The sequence below is a fragment of the Pseudophryne corroboree genome, chromosome 4 (genome assembly GCF_028390025.1).
Source record: "Pseudophryne corroboree isolate aPseCor3 chromosome 4, aPseCor3.hap2, whole genome shotgun sequence".
NCBI classification, from domain to species: domain Eukaryota; kingdom Metazoa; phylum Chordata; class Amphibia; order Anura; family Myobatrachidae; genus Pseudophryne; species Pseudophryne corroboree.
Window position 1 is genome coordinate 653,082,979 of NC_086447.1, and position 14,446 is coordinate 653,097,424.

At 48.0% G+C, this 14,446-nt stretch overlaps 1 long non-coding RNA gene across 1 annotated transcript in view; it reads right to left on the reverse strand.

Moving 5' to 3' along the window:
- Positions 1-14,446, reverse strand: part of LOC134910108 (uncharacterized) — a 271,401-nt gene that overhangs the window by 164,707 nt on the left and 92,248 nt on the right. Inside the window, exon 3 of the long non-coding RNA XR_010176120.1 lies at positions 4,911-5,039. This is a non-coding gene — a long non-coding RNA (uncharacterized LOC134910108). The remainder of the gene's footprint in view (positions 1-4,910; positions 5,040-14,446) is intronic.

A 14,446-nucleotide genomic window follows, 5' to 3' on the forward strand; every position in this document is an offset into this window, starting at 1 on the left:
TCCTTCTGTCAGTCTTGGTCTAGACAGGGTGTCAATCTTCAACCGTGCTCTCCTGCTAGCCCAAATCAAGGAAGACAGTAGGCTGTCAATTTGCCTGAATATTTTTAAGCCAATATATATAGGTGACTGCTGAAGAACATAGAGGAGCTTAGGGAGGTACACCATTTTCACTAAGTTGACCCTACCAGTAATAGTCAGAGGCAAAGCCCCCCAAACCTTAATTTTCGAGCGGAGAAAAACAATCTGCGGCGTAATATTAAGAGAAACATATGTACAAGGGTCATTCGATACCCAAAGGGTCATTCGATACCCAAATACCCAGATACTTAAAGGAGTCTACCCACTTAAGCGGGATATGGATCAATGGGGCTACCGGGAGTGGACCCTTAAGTGGAGTGATGTTGGATTTATCCCAATTAATTTTGAGCCCGGAGAATTGTCCATGGGTGTTGATCATATCCAGAATTATTGGCATAGAGGAGACATAATCCTGAACAAATAGCAGGAGATCATCAGCATATAATGCTATTCTATCTTCTCTTGCGCCCACCTTAATACCCATAATATCGGGACTAGCTCTAATCAAACATGCCAATGGTTCAATAGCGATGGCGAACAATGTGGGGGAGAGCGGGCAACCCTGTCTCGTTCCCCTGGACAAGGGGAAGGAATGTGATACGTATCCATTCACCGAGACCCTGGCCATGGGCAGAGAATAAAGCAATCTAACATATTTGATAAAATTGGGACCCATGCCAAATCTACTCATGGTTTCCCACAAGAAGGCCCACTCCACCGAATCAAAGGCCTTTGCGGCATCTAAGGAGGCTACAACAGAAGAGCAGGCCTCCCCATGAGAAACCTGAAAATGGGTGAACAAGCGCCTTAAATTAACAGCAGTGGACTTACCAGGCATAAAGCCGGTTTGGTCCGGGTGAATGATTTGGGTTATAACCCGATTGAGTCTAGAAGCCAGGACCTTGGCCAGGATTTTAATATCCGTGGGTAGCAGAGAGATAGGTCGATATGACTCAACCCTCTTGGGGTCCTTATCTGGCTTGGGAATCACTATAATCAATGCCTCCGCCATAGAAGGGGGAAGCCTATTTTGCTCAAATATAGTATTAAATAGAGTAAGCAACTGAGGGGCGAAAAATCTAACGTGTTTCTTATACTACTCCGATGGGATACCATCAAGGCCAGAGGCCTTGCCATCTGGAGATGCGGTGATCGCAGCCTCTACCTCCTCCAACGACAGAGGAGCGTCAAGAAGAGCTCTAGCCTCACTGGAGATACAGGGCAACTGGATTCGATCCAAGTAATTACACAATTCTATCGGGGAACATGTTAGTGTGGAGCTATATAACGCTTGATAATATGATACAAATTCCGTGACAATTTGGGGGGTGCGGTCTAATACCGTCCCGGCCGAGTTCACAACCTCTAGTACCGTATGAGAGGAACGGTCCCCCCTTGCAAGATTAGCCAAATAAGAGCCCGGTCTATCCCCTGTAGCGTAGTGAACATGCGAGGAGAATAGAAGCCTGTGCTGGGTTTTCCCCCATAGATACTCCTTCCATTCTTTCTGAGCATGGAGCCAGTCTAATTTAGAGTTGTCCAAGCCATCCCGTATGTATATCATCTCAGAAGCAATAACCCGAGCCTCCAGCTCAGCCTCATGTTTCTTAAAGGAGGATTTAAGACTACCCACTCTTTTGATCAAAGTCCCTCTCATGAAAGCTTTAAAGGTATCCCACAATAAGGAGATGTCGGTAGTGTCTGCATGTGAATTAAAAAATTCTAGCCAGCTAGCTTCCAATTCGGATCCCGCACCCATATGCGTGAGCCAGAATGGGTTAAATTTCCATACTGCTTGGCCCCTCTGAGAGCTTAAGTCAATATGTACAGATACAGAGGAGTGATCCGAAATACCCCTAGTCTCATATTTAACACCATGTATCATAGGCAGGAGCTCCCGAGTGAGGAGAGCCAAGTCTATCCTAGAGAAGGAAGTGTGGGAGTGTGAGAAACATGAATATTGCCTCAGGTCAGGATATTTCAATCTCCAGGGATCGACCAAGCCCAGCTCAGAGACAGTGTCTGCAAATGGAGACCGCTTCGGCTGTGGGTTGGAGGATGCCATGGAGAACCTATCCAGTTCATGGTTTAAGACATTGTTAAAGTCACCCATACATATAGCAGCCACCCCCGGGGACGCAGCCATGAAGGTAGACACCTTTTTAAGAACGTCAGGCGAGTAAGGAGGGGGCACATACACAGCTAGCAACAGTAAAGGAACAGAGTTGATTTTACATTTTAGAAACACGTACCTCCCCCACTGATCTGTTTGTACACCATCAAGCAAGAAAGGAACAGACTTTCTAATCAGAATCGACACTCCCCGGGATGCCGAGGTATGCGTGGAATGAAAAGCCCACCCCACCCACGGCTTTTTAAGGGACAGAAGTCTAGTGCCTACCAAGTGGGTCTCCATTAAACAGATTACGTGAAACAACAATTTTAACATAAATTTGTAACTAATATCTGCATTGGATGCGCAACATACTTGTAAACACCAGTCTGATTTATACATTTTTGTATGACATAATCCAGTTGTTCAAAACTATGCAGGGAAACCAAGGGAATTCAATGGTAGGGTGCAATGCTTGAGGAGCATGACCAGCCACCAGAAGGGGTGTGGCCAGCTGTCACACGGGCTTGGTCAGTCATTAGCGAGGGTATGGTCAGCCCACGGAGAACATGGTCACTCAACTGCATGGTCTGGGTCTCCTTATCAATATATATAGTAAGTATGCACTTATGGTGCATGCAGTATAATGAATCCCATTGATAGACACTGTAATGATTACACCATAATATATGTATAATAATAAAGAACATAATGGTGAGCCTGTCTGTTTATACCACATTAATGCAGTGTACACATGTGATTGGGGACCCCATACTCACTGGCCAGTGTCTAAACCTCATTGAGATCTGCATTACTAGTGACAGCCAAATACATGGCAATGTAAAAAAAAAGTTATATTATCTAAGCTAGAAATGAGTGGGTCCGGTTCTCAGAGAAGCGGACCCACCTAAACTTCCTGATCTGGGCCAGGATCAGAGTCTGGCTCGGGTTTTCCCACCTGACTTAGGGGGTAATTCCAAGTTGATCGCAGCTGGAAATTTTTTAGCAGTTGGGCAAAACCATGTGCACTCCAGGGGGCAGATATAACATGTGCAGAGAGAGTTAGATTTGGGTGTGGTGAGTTCAATCTGCAATCTAAATTGCAGTGTAAAATTAAAGCAGACAGTATTTACCCTACACAGAAACAAAATAATCCACCCAAATCTAACTCTCTCTGCAAATGTTATATCTGCCCCACCTGCAGTGCACATGGTTTTGCCCAACTGCTAAAAAATTTCCTGCTGCGATCAACTTGGAATTACCACCTTAGATCCCAAAATGAGGCAAAATGTCATCATCCTGCTGTCCGATTCTCGAGGGTTTTGGATTCTATAAAGGTCCTCAGTGATCGCGCCATTTTCACTCCGGCTGTGGAGCTTGTATAGTGCAGATATGTCCATGCTGTGTCAATTCAGGGTGCTGTGTTATCCATCCACTGGTGCTGCTGTGTCTGACCAGGGGTTCTTTGTCTGTCCAATAAAGGGGCTGCTGTGTCCTCCTGGGGTGCTCTGTCCAACATGGGGCTGCTGTGTCCTCTAATACCCCTTTTACACTCGCAGAAAAATCCCGGGATATTGCACGTGAACGCGCATAATCCCGGGATTTTTCTCAGTGTGAATGGGTACAGGGTCCATTTCCCGGGACGAGCATCCCGGGATTTCATCCCAGATCTCGTCCAGGGTTGAACCCGGGACTGTCCCGGGAAACTTGCAGTGTAAACGGGTAAACCGGGTCAAGGCGACCCGGCACCCGTTCTCTTCATAGGAGGAGGCGGTGCTTGGAGAAGATTATCTCCAAGCACCGCCTCTGGGAGACTCATCGGTGACGTCACTGACCTGGCAATATGCCGGGTCAGCCCGCTAATGTGAAAGGGTCATTCCCGGGAATGTGTCCCGGCAAATATACCGGGACACATTCCCGGGAATGAACTTTCCTGCGAGTGTAAAAGGGGTATTAGGGGGCTCTGTCCGACATGGGGCTGTGGTGTCCGTCCTTCAAGGCGCTGCTGTGTCTTCTAAGGGGCTCTGTAAATCTAGGAGTGCTCTGCCCCAGTGTAAACTAAATAAAAGCTGTAAATGTATTATTGAAAAAAATATTTATTTTCCTTTGTGCTATACCCCCAGTGTACTATACTATTATATATTTTTCTGTGATACTGCAGGACAGACCGCAGTATATCATAAACGTATTGTGAAACTATAGGTTGTCCGTTCCCAGGGGTGCTTTGTTGCACATTAAGGGGTGCTGTGCCTGTACTCAGGGTTGCTTTGTTGTATGTAAAGGGGTGCTGTGTTGTCCATCAAGGGGCTGCTGTGTCCCGTCCATCAAGGAGCTGCTGTGTCCCATCCGTCAAGGAGCTGTTGTGTCCACCCATCCAGGGGAGCACTGTCAATCTAGGAGTGCTCTGCCCCAGTGTATACAAAATAAAAGCTAAAATATAATTGAATATATATATACACACACACATATCATATATATATATATATATATATGTGTATACAGTATTTATATATAAACATCCAGATGGTTGGCACTCTCATAAATGTACAGTTTGCCAAGATGCCAGTCAAAACGGAATAACAGCATATACGAGGGGACGGCCCTCAGTGGACTTGGCTATTCACATAAAGACACTCACAAATCCATGTACATCAATGTTTCGGGTTCAATATAACCCGTCTTCAGGATACAGCAACAACCATATAATAACTGTACATACCTTAAATATATAGTGAACTGATCGTGAGGTCCCCGCAGCTCCGGCCAGCACCGCCAGCCCCATTTCCGGTACAGTGTATGCTGGGAGCTACATACGTCGCCACGGCAACCAGGCGCAACAACAGGGACACTAAAATCACAAACCAAACAGAAAAAACGTGCATAAAGAGTGACATAATAATAACAGCAATCACTGTTGGAAACAATGTAACATGCAAAATCAATAAAAGAATATAACTATAGTCAAAAACGCATATATTAAATGACATCGAAACATTGCATAAACGGGCATCACCTGTCGCTATGGCAACCCCGCAGCAACACTAAATCTTGCAAAACTGGTTGATATGCATGCTATAAATAGAGTAGTAATATCTCAAAATAACAATAATAAAGAGAATTACAAAAAGGCATTGAAAGAGAGATGATCTTCCAATCCATTTATTTTCTAGTTGTAGTAATCGCTTATGGTGATCACCGCCACGCACTGGCTCTGGGACATGGTCAATAATGAAGTGTCTAAAGCAAGACAAACTATGTTTTTTATCAACAAAGTGTCTAGCTACAGGTTGATCAGAAATTTTACCCTGTACCGCAGCCCTAATGGATGACCAATGCATGCTCATGCGTTCTCGAAACGTCTGTATCGTTTTGCCAATATAGCACAGGCCACATGGGCATTTAATTAGATATACCACATAAGACGTACATGTGACAGCAAATTTAATCGTAAAACATCGTCCTGAATATGGGTGGAAAAATAAGATTTTAAACCTACCGGTAAATCTTTTTCTCCTAGTCCGTAGAGGATGCTGGGGACTACGTAAGGACCATGGGGTATAGACGGGCTCCGCAGGAGACATGGGCACTATAAAGAACTTTAGAATGGGTGTGCACTGGCTCCTCCCTCTATGCCCCTCCTCCAGATCTCAGTTAGAGAACTGTGCCCAGAGGAGACGGACAGTACGAGGAAAGGATTTTGGTAATCCAAGGGCAAGATTCATACCAGCCCACACCATCCACACCGTATAACATGGAACATGCGCAACCAGTTAACAGTGGCCCTCATTCCGAGTTGATCGCTCGTTATTTTTTTTCTCGCAACGGAGCGTTTAGTCGCTAATGCGCATGCGCAATGTCCGCAGTGCGACTGCGCCAAGTAAATTTGCTATGCAGTTAGGTATTTTACTCACGGCATTACGAGGTTTTTTCTTTGTTCTGGTGATTGTAATGTGATTGATAGGAAGTGGGTGTTTCTGGGCGGAAACAGGCCGTTTTATGGGTGTGTGTGAAAAAACGCTGCCGTTTCTGGGAAAAACGCGGGAGTGTCTGAAGAAACGGGGGAGTGTCTGGGCGAACGCTGGGTGTGTTTGTGACGTCAAACCAGGAACGAAACTGACTGAACTGATCGCAGTTGCCGAGTAAGTCTGGAGCTACTCAGAAACTGCTAAGAAGTGTCTATTCGCAATTCTGCTAATCTTTCGTTCGCAATTTCTCTGACGTCCTAGTGGATGCTGGGACTCCGTCAGGACCATGGGGATTAGCGGCTCCGCAGGAGACAGGGCACAAAAATAAAAGCTTTAGGACTAGGTGGTGTGCACTGGCTCCTCCCCCTATGACCCTCCTCCAAGCCTCAGTTAGGTTTTTGTGCCCGTCCGAGCAGGGTGCAATCTAGGTGGCTCTCCTAAAGAGCTGCTTAGAAAAAGTTATTAGGTTTTTTATTTTCAGTGAGTCCTGCTGGCAACAGGCTCACTGCAACGAGGGACTTAGGGGAGAAGAAGTGAACTCACCTGCGTGCAGGATGGATTGGCTTCTTAGGCTACTGGACACCATTAGCTCCAGAGGGATCGAACACAGGCCCAGCCATGGAGTCCGGTCCCGGAGCCGCGCCGCCGACCCCCTTGCAGATGCCGAAAAGTGAAGAGGTCCAGAAACCGGCGGCAGAAGACTTTTCAGTCTTCATGAGGTAGCGCACAGCACTGCAGCTGTGCGCCATTGTTGTCAGCACACTTCACACCAGCGGTCACTGAGGGTGCAGGGAGCTGGGGGGGGGGCGCCCTGGGCAGCAATGATAATACCTTGTTCTGGCTAAAAATACATCACATATAGCCCCTGGGGCTATATGGATGTATTTAACCCCTGCCAGGTCTCACAAACATCGGGAGAAGAGCCCGCCGAAATAGGGGGCGGGGCCTATCTCCTCAGCACACAGCGCCATTTTCCTGCACAGCTCCGCTGCGAGGAAGGCTCCCAGGACTCTCCCCTGCACTGCACTACAGAAACAGGGTAAAAAAACAGAGAGGGGGGGGGCACTTTTTTGGCGATATTGATATATTAAGCTGCTATAAAGGAAACAACACTTCTGTAGGGTTGTTCCTATATATTTATAGCGCTTGGGTGTGTGCTGGCAAACTCTCCCTCTGTCTCCCCAAAGGGCTAGTGGGGTCCTGTCTTCGATAAGAGCATTCCCTGTGTGTCTGCTGTGTGTCGGTACGTGTGTGTCGACATGTATGAGGACGATGTTGGTGTGGAGGCGGAGCAATTGCCGGTAATGGTGATGTCACCCCCTAGGGAGTCGACACCGGAATGGATGGCTTTGTTTATGGAATTACGTGATAATGTCAGCACGTTACAAAAATCAGTTGACGACATGAGACGGCCGGCAAACCAGTTAGTACCTGTCCAGGCGTCTCAGACACCGTCAGGGGCTGTAAAACGCCCTTTACCTCAGTCGGTCGACACAGACCCAGACACGGACACCGAATCTAGTGTCGACGGTGAAGAAACAAACGTATTTTCCAGTAGGGCCACACGTTATATGATCACGGCAATGAAGGAGGCTTTGCATATCTCTGATACTGCAAGTACCACAAAAAGGGGTATTATGTGGGGTCTGAAAAAACTACCTGTAGTTTTTCCTGAATCAGAGGAATTGAATGAAGTGTGTGATGAAGCGTGGGTTAACCCCGATAGAAAACTGCTAATTTCAAAGAAGTTATTGGCATTATATCCTTTCCCGCCAGAGGTTAGGGCGCGCTGGGAAACACCCCCTAGGGTGGATAAGGCACTCACACGCTTATCAAAACAAGTGGCGTTACCGTCTCCTGAAACGGCCGCCCTCAAGGATCCAGCTGATAGGAGGCTGGAAACTACCCTGAAAAGTATATACACTCATACTGGTGTTATACTGCGACCAGCCATCGCCTCTGCATGGATGTGCAGTGCTGGGGTGGTTTGGTCGGATTCCCTGACTGAAAATATTGATACCCTGGATAGGGACAGTATTTTATTGACTATAGAGCAATTAAAGGATGCTTTTCTTTATATGCGAGATGCTCAGAGGGATATTTGCACTCTGGCATCGAGAGTAAGTGCGATGTCCATATCTGCCAGAAGAAGTTTATGGACGCGACAGTGGTCAGGTGATGCGGATTCCAAACGGCATATGGAAGTATTGCCGTATAAAGGGGAGGAATTATTTGGGGTCGGTCTATCGGATTTGGTGGCCACGGCAACAGCCGGGAAATCCACCTTTTTACCTCAGGTCCCCTCCCAACAGAAAAAGACACCGTCTTTTCAGCCGCAGTCCTTCCGTTCCTATAAGAACAAGAGGGCAAAAGGACAGTCATATCTGCCCCGAGGCAAAGGAAAGGGTAAGAGAGTGCACCAAGCAGCTCCCTCCCAGGAGCAGAAGCCCTCCCCGGCTTCTGCAAAGCCCTCAGCATGACGTTGGGGCTTTACAAGCGGACTCAGGGGCGGTGGGGGGTCGATTCAAGAATTTCAGCGCACAGTGGGCTCACTCACAGGTGGACCCCTGGATCCTGCAGGTAGTATCTCAGGGTTACAGGTTGGAATTCGAGAAGTCTCCCCCTCGCCGGTTCCTAAAGTCTGCTCTGCCAACGTCTCCCTCAGACAGGGCGACGGTATTGGAAGCCATTCACAAGCTGTATTCTCAGCAGGTGATAGTCAAGGTACCCCTCCTACAACAGGGAAAGGGGTATTATTCCACACTATTTGTGGTACCGAAGCCGGACGGCTCGGTAAGACCTATTCTAAATCTGAAATCTTTGAACCTGTACATACAAAAATTCAAGTTCAAGATGGAGTCACTCAGAGCAGTGATAGCGAATCTGGAAGAAGGGGACTTTATGGTGTCCCTGGACATCAAGGATGCTTACCTGCATGTCCCAATTTGCCCTTCACATCAAGGGTACCTCAGGTTCGTGGTGCAAAACTGTCATTATCAGTTTCAGACGCTGCCGTTTGGATTGTCCACGGCACCTCGGGTCTTTACCAAGGTAATGGCCGAAATGATGTTTCTTCTGCGAAGAAAAGGCGTATTAATTATCCCTTACTTGGACGATCTCCTGATAAGGGCAAGGTCCAGAGAACAGCTGGGGGACGTAGTAGCACTAACCCAAGTAGTGCTGCAACAGCACGGGTGGATTCTGAATTTTCCAAAATCTCAATTGACCCCGACGACACGTCTGCTGTTCCTGGGAATGATTCTGGACACGGTTCAGAAAAAGGTGTTTCTTCCGGAGGAGAAAGCCAGGGAGATATCCGAACTTGTCAGGAACCTCCTAAAACCAGGAAAAGTGTCTGTGCATCAATGCACAAGAGTCCTGGGAAAAATGGTGGCTTCTTACGAAGCGATTCCATTCGGCAGATTCCACGCACGAACTTTTCAGTGGGATCTGCTGGACAAATGGTCCGGATCGCATCTGCAGATGCATCAGCGGATAACTTTGTCTCCACGGACAAGGGTGTCTCTTCTGTGGTGGTTGCAGAGTGCTCATCTGTTAGAGGGCCGCAGATTCGGCATACAGGACTGGGTCCTGGTGACCACGGATGCCAGTCTGAGAGGCTGGGGAGCGGTCACACAGGGAAGAAACTTCCAGGGAGTGTGGTCAAGCCTGGAGATGTCTTTTCACATAAATATACTGGAGCTAAGAGCGATTTACAATGCTCTAAGCCTGGCAAAACCCCTGCTTCAGGGTCAGCCGGTGTTGATCCAGTCGGACAACATCACGGCAGTCGCCCACGTAAACAGACAGGGCGGCACAAGAAGCAGGAGGGCAATGGCAGAAGCTGCAAGGATTCTTCGCTGGGCGGAAGATCATGTGATAGCACTGTCAGCAGTGTTCATTCCGGGAGTGGACAACTGGGAAGCGGACTTCCTCAGCAGACACGATCTACACCCGGGAGAGTGGGGACTTCATCCAGAAGTCTTCCACATGATTGTGAACCGTTGGGAAAAACCAAAGGTGGATATGATGGCGTCCCGCCTCAACAAAAAACTGGACAGGTATTGCGCCAGGTCAAGAGACCCTCAGGCAATAGCTGTGGACGCTCTGGTAACACCGTGGGTGTTCCAGTCAGTGTATGTGTTTCCTCCTCTGCCTCTCATACCAAAAGTACTGAGAATTATACGGCAAAGGGGAGTAAGAACGATACTCGTGGCTCCGGATTGGCCAAGAAGAACTTGGTACCCGGAACTTCAGGAGATGCTCACGGAAGATCCGTGGCCTCTACCTCTAAGACGGGACCTGCTTCAGCAGGGACCGTGTCTATTCCAAGACTTACCGCGGCTGCGTTTGACGGCATGGCGGTTGAACGCCGAATTCTAAGGGAAAAAGGCATTCCGGAAGAGGTCATCCCTACCCTGGTAAAAGCCAGGAAGGAGGTGACTGCACAACATTATCACCGCATTTGGAGAAAATATGTTGCGTGGTGTGAGGCCAGGAAGGCCCCGACGGAGGAATTTCAACTGGGTCGATTCCTACATTTCCTGCAAACAGGATTGTCTATGGGCCTCAAATTAGGGTCCATTAAGGTTCAAATTTCGGCCCTGTCGATTTTCTTCCAGAAAGAATTGGCTTCAGTTCCTGAAGTCCAGACTTTTGTAAAAGGAGTACTACATATACAGCCCCCGGTTGTGCCCCCAGTGGCTCCGTGGGATCTTAATGTAGTTTTGGATTTTCTCAAATCCCATTGGTTTGAGCCACTCAAATCGGTGGATTTGAAATATCTTACATGAAAAGTAACCATGCTACTGGCCCTGGCTTCAGCCAGGAGAGTGTCAGAATTGGCGGCTTTATCGTATAAAAGCCCATATCTGATTTTCCATTCGGACAGGGCAGTACTGCGGACGCGTCCTCAGTTTCTGCCTAAGGTGGTTTCAGCGTTTCACCTGAACCAGCCTATTGTGGTGCCTGCGGCTACTAGCGATTTGGAGGATTCCAAGTTGCTGGACGTTGTCAGGGCATTGAAAATATATATTTCAAGGACGGCTGGAGTCAGAAAATCTGACTCGCTGTTTATACTGTATGCACCCAACAAGCTGGGTGCTCCTGCTTCTAAGCAGACGATTGCTCGTTGGATTTGTAGCACAATTCAACTTGCACATTCTGTGGCAGGCCTGCCACAGCCTAAATCTATCAAGGCCCATTCCACAAGGAAGGTGGGCTCATCTTGGGCGGCTGCCCGAGGGGTCTCGGCATTACAACTCTGCCGAGCAGCTACGTGGTCGGGGGAGAACACGTTTGTAAAATTCTACAAATTTGATACCCTGGCTAAAGAGGACCTGGAGTTCTCTCATTCGGTGCTGCAGAGTCATCCGCACTCTCCCGCCCGTTTGGGAGCTTTGGTATAATCCCCATGGTCCTGACGGAGTCCCAGCATCCACTAGGACGTCAGAGAAAATAAGATTTTACTTACCGATAAATCTATTTCTCGTAGTCCGTAGTGGATGCTGGGCGCCCATCCCAAGTGCGGATTGTCTGCAATACTTGTACATAGTTATTGTTACAAAAAAATCGGGTTGTTATTGTTGTGAGCCGTCTGTTCAGAGGCTCCTACGTTTGTCATACTGTTAACTGGGTTCAGATCACAAGTTGTACGGTGTGATTGGTGTGGCTGGTATGAGTCTTACCCGGGATTCAAAATCCTTCCTTATTGTGTACGCTCGTCCGGGCACAGTATCCTAACTGAGGCTTGGAGGAGGGTCATAGGGGGAGGAGCCAGTGCACACCACCTAGTCCTAAAGCTTTTATTTTTGTGCCCTGTCTCCTGCGGAGCCGCTAATCCCCATGGTCCTGACGGAGTCCCAGCATCCACTACGGACTACGAGAAATAGATTTATCGGTAAGTAAAATCTTATTTTTACTATGCTAAGATTCACTCCCAGTAGGCGGCGGCTTAGTGTGTGCAAAGCTGCTAAAAGCAGCTTGCGAGCGAACAACTCGGAATGACCACCAGTATGCAACAAACAGTATCAGGCAAAGCCTGATTTCAACTGTAACATAACCCTTATGTAAGCAACAACTATGGCCCTCATTCCGAGTTGTTCGCTCGCAAGCTGCTTTTAGCAGCTTTGCACACGCTAAGCCGCCGCCTACTGGGAGTGAATCTTAGCATCTTAAAATTGCGAACGAAAGATTCGCAATATTGCGATAAGACATCTCTGTACAGTTTCTGAGTAACTCGAGACTTACTCGGCATCTGCGATCAGTTCAGTGCTTGTCGTTCCTGGTTTGACGTCACAAACACACCCAGCGTTCGCCCAGACACTCCTCCGTTTCTCCGGCCACTCCCGCGTTTTTCCCAGAAACGGTAGCGTTTTTTCACACACTCCCATAAAACGGTCAGTTTCCGCCCAGAAACACCCACTTCCTGTCAATCACATTAAGATCACCAGAACGATGAAAAAGCCGTGAGTAAAATTCCTAACTGCATAGCAAATTTACTTGGCGCAGTCGCAGTGCGAACATTGCGCATGCGCACTAAGCGGAAAAACGCTGCAATGCGAAGAAATTTACCGAGCGAACAACTCGGAATGACCCCCTATATACAAGCCTTGCAGAAAATAGTCCGCACTGGGACGGGCGCCCAGCATCCTCTACGGACTAGGAGAAAAAGATTTACCGGTAGGTTTAAAATCTTATTTTCTCTTACGTCCTAGAGGATGCTGGGGACTCCGTAAGGACCATGGGGAATATACCAAAGCTCCAGACCGGGCGGGAGAGTGCAGATGACTCTGCAGCACCGACTGAGCAAACGCAAGTTCCTCATCAGCCAGAGTATCAAACTTATAGAACTTTGCAAAAGTGTTTGAACCCGACCAGGTAGCTGCTCGGCAAAGCTGTAAAGTCGATACGGCTCGGGCAGCCGCCCAAGTAGAGCCCACCTTCCTAGTGGAATGGGCCTTGACCGAATTTCGTAACGGCAATCCTGCCGTAGAATGAGCCTGCTGAATCGTGTTACAGATCCAGCGAGCAATAGTCTGCTTCGAAGCAGGAGCGCCAACTTTGTTGGCCGCATACAGGACAAACAGTGCTTCTGTTTTCCTAACCCGAGCCATCCTGGCTACATAGATTTTTAAGGCCCTGACTACATCTAGGGACTTGGAGTCCTCCAAGACACCCGTAGCCACAGGCACCACAATAGGTTGGTTCAAATGAAATTATGAAACCACCTTGGGCAAAAATTGAGGACGAGTCCTCAACTCCGCTCTATCCACATGGAAAACCAGATAGGGGCTCTTGTGAGACAAGGCTGCCAATTCGGACACCCGCCTTGCAGATGCCAAGGCCAACAACATGACCACCTTCCAAGTGAGAAATTTTAATTCAACCGTCTGAAGCGGTTCAAACCAGTGAGATTTTAGGAACCGTAATACCACTTTAAGGTCCCATGGTGCCACTGGGGGCACAAAAGGAGGCTGGATGTGCAGCACTCCCTTTACAAAAGTCTGGACTTCTGGGAGAGAAGCCAATTCCTTCTGAAAGAATATAGATAGGGCCGAAATTTGTACCTTAATGGAGCCTAACTTCAGGCCCATATCCACTCCTGTCTGCAGAAAGTGGAGAAAACGTCCCAGATGGAAATCCTCTGTAGGAGCATTCTTGGCTTCCCACCAAGAAACATACTTCCTCCAGATACGGTGATAATGTTTCGCCGTCACGTCCTTCCTAGCCTTCATCAGCGTAGGGATGACTTCTTCTGGAATACCTTTCCCAGCTAGGATTTGGTGTTCAACCGCCATGCCGTCAAACGTAAGCGCGGTAAGTCTTGGAACACGCAGGGCCCCTGCTGTAACAGGTCCTCCCTGAGAGAAAGAGGCCACAGATCTTATGTGATCATTTCCTGAAGATCTGAGTACCAGGCCCTTCGAGGCCAAACTGGAACAATGAGTATTGCCTGCACTCTTTTTTGTCTTATGATTCTCAATATTTTTGAGATGAGAGGAAGAGGAGGGAATACATAGACCAACTGGAACACCCATGGTGTCACCAGGGCGTCCACCGCTACTGCCTGAGGGTCCCTTGACCTGGCACAATACTTCCAAAGTTTCTTGTTGAGGCGTGACGCCATCATGTCTATTTGAGGAATTCCCCAAAGACTTGTTATCTCTGCAAAAACTTCTTGATGAAGTCCCCACTCTCCTGGATGGAGATCGTGCCTGCTGAGGAAGTCTGCTTCCCAGTTGTCCACTCCCAGAATGAAGACTGCTGACAGAGCGCTTACGCGATTTTC